Below are 3,174 nucleotides of genomic sequence, written 5' to 3'. Positions count from 1 at the left end.
TAAAAAATAAATAGGGGCAAACGAAGTTTCCCCAAATTTACAAAAAATCACTACATTTCTCACTCCACCATATAATTTACACTCACAACCACAAAAAACCCTACCCTATAATTTGCAAACTCCCTTCACATAATTTTAGAGGATGGGTTAAGAATGCTCTAAGTAAGCTAAAACGAGAAAGTTTGAAAGTGTGAAATTATAGAATTATGTATGTATGTATGTATGCATGCATGCATATATGTATGTATGTGTGTGTGTATGTATGTATGTATGTATATATGTATGTATGTGTGTGTGTATGTATGTATGTATGTATGTATGCATGTATGTATGAATCAAAGAAGCAAGTTAAGTATGCAATATTTATCTACAGATACGTATAAGTAAGTATGTTAATGTAATGTATGTTGCCTGATTAACTAGAACTCACTATGCGTAGCTGACTTTTAGTATGCCCGCGGGCAAATAGGTTAAAGCAGATGACTTGAGGGTGACACATGGCATGAACTGAAGAGACTGACATTTGAAAAAGATTTGTCACGATGTTTTAATACGATGTTTTATGTTATGTTTAAAGACAAGATTTGAATATTTTGTATTGAGTGGCTGAAGTTTTATATTCCGCGAAAAGTTTTAATTCAATCTGATATTTTGAATTGCGTTAAAGAGTAATTCTAACAATAATGTAGTGCACCAGGATCGGAGCCTTACACAAATCCTCTAAGCCCGAGTCCTCCAAGCACAACAACAACTCATACAATCACCGCAACATCAAAAGAAAGTCCAATTCCAAAAACTATTTCCTGGCCCAATCGCAAGCCCAACCCACTAAGAAGCCTACACTGGACTCCACCCTTATTGTAAATCGTGTAAATTCCACTATTCGTCTTGTTAGAAAATAAATAAATATTTAATAATAATAATAATAATATGATTAGACAAAATAATAATTTCCATCATTGTGAAGATCATGCTAGCCATTGAAGATTGCCAATTAAGAACCGTTAGGCAAATCATGAGAATTTCCAACCTTATTTGTTTCCTTTTTAATGCATTTGTATTCAACTATTTATTCTGAATATTTTCTATTGTAAAAGTATGAATCAATATACAATATTTTGAGCCTTTCAATTCTCAATATAGTATCAGAGTAGTGTCTATGATTTTTGGGTCAATCTGCTAAAAAAAACAATTATCACCTACCTCTTTCAAAAATATTAGTTTCATCATTAGATTACAAATCTTCAATCTCTTTGAAAATAATTTTCCCACACAAACCAAACCCAGAAACAATCACTTGGCTTGGCAAATCAAGGAATACTTATTATGAACATCAACGTCTTACCTTCGTCGAACGTTGTGACGAAGGGTGATGTGCTAAAAGTAGTCAAATAATAAATAACTAAAATTATACTAATCTAAACACTAAGTAATACTCTAGACCCTTAAACTTAACTTAAACTACTAACCGGCAAGTGAACCGATCGACTCTAGTACAGCTAAGTAAGTCCGGATATCGAACCCACGAGACTCATTAAATTATGGAATTAGCAAACAAGACTCAACTACAAGACACAACTATTTATTAATAATATTTGAGGGAGAATTTAATACTAATAATTAAAACTTAATAATAATTAATTAATGATTACTTTAATTAACTAATAATAAAACAAATAATATAATAATAAAACCTAAACCTAATTTATATAATAATAATAAAACATAATCATTACCTTAACCTTAATTAATTAATTAATAAAACTTAACCCTAATTTAATTTAACTAATAAAAAATTAAGAAAACTTAGATTAATTCAGATGATGAAGATAACTACCCAGGCCAGAATCCCTAAAGTTACGGTTATTAATTAAATGAAAAACTCAAGATATGGAACTGGGATCATAAAATAGATCATTGACAGAAAACCCAAACAGGACCCTTGAACTTCAAGAAGACGCCTATGGATTTCTAACAAGTTTTAAGACTCACCAGTTTTATGAATTAAACTTCCTTACGATTATTTAATAGCTTATGTCTAAGTATCTTTTATGGCGAAAACCTACCTTACAACGCGGAATTCAAAGATAGCAAAGCAGACTCAATTAACTTAATAGACTAAGCTGACAATCAAACCTAGACGGACTCCTTACGAAGAACTAAATCTAGCAATCCTAACCAACAAAGATCTATCAATAGCCTATCACCTTACAGCTTTCTAGGCTGGCAGTTCACTTTTATCTATTTAATTGATTTTATTGTTTCTATGATTTTAATGCATATTAATCACAAACTAGTCAAGAACACACAGTAAATGACCTAACAAAACCCTATCCTATAAAAAAATCAACAAGAGCAATGTGAAACAATAAATTCAAGTAAACAAAACCAAGCAATCATACGCATCAACTGAATCAAACTCAACCGTTTACTTAGAACATAAAATCCATAACGAAACAAAATCCAAACAAATATCAAACCGAACTAAGGTTCATCACGACCTAGGTAGTTTATGGAATTTAGCCTAGCATAATATAGTCTAAATCAAACAAAACAAGTAAATAAGAAAACATGGTGAAAATCTAAAGAATGATAGGATGATAAAACCCGTAAAACTTCAAACGTGAATGTGTAGCTCTTCACCAGCTGTCCTCTTGCCTTCAAAATCACCACAAAGCTCGAAAATATGCTCCAAGAACTCTAGAAATCGGCTGGTGGCTTTCAGGTTATGTTTAGGTTTAAGTTAAACATGTTTAAATACCCAAAACAAGGCCCAAAATATAACAAAAAATGAATTTAAAAATACATCAACTTTGCCTAGACGCTGCGGGACGGGCTTTGGCCTCCCCGGTCGCGCAGTGCGGCGCGCTCCACCAAGGGGGCCGGTCTGACCGGTTCTCTGTTCTGGCTCCTTCCTGACGCGTTTCAGATCTCCGTTTTGGCTCTTTTTAGCTCGTTTTTCGTCCTTTTTATCATGATCAACTCCCGAAACCTACAAAACATAAAAAACGTTAGTAGTATACAAATCTTGACTAAAAACGAACAAAAATATTAAAATATTAATTAAAATATACATGGAAAACATAAACATTTAGCATTATATCTAAGGGTTTACCTGGCAACGGTCACACAGATCGGAGGCCTTAGGGTTTCTGTCGAAGGGCCGAATCAGTC

The sequence above is a fragment of the Bidens hawaiensis genome, unplaced genomic scaffold (assembly GCF_021521415.1).
Source record: "Bidens hawaiensis isolate Kalapana, Puna unplaced genomic scaffold, B.hawaiensis_p1.1 tig00034618_1, whole genome shotgun sequence".
NCBI lineage: Eukaryota > Viridiplantae > Streptophyta > Magnoliopsida > Asterales > Asteraceae > Bidens > Bidens hawaiensis.
The sequence above is the reverse complement of the archived record's forward strand: the minus strand, read 5'-3'. Positions refer to the sequence as shown.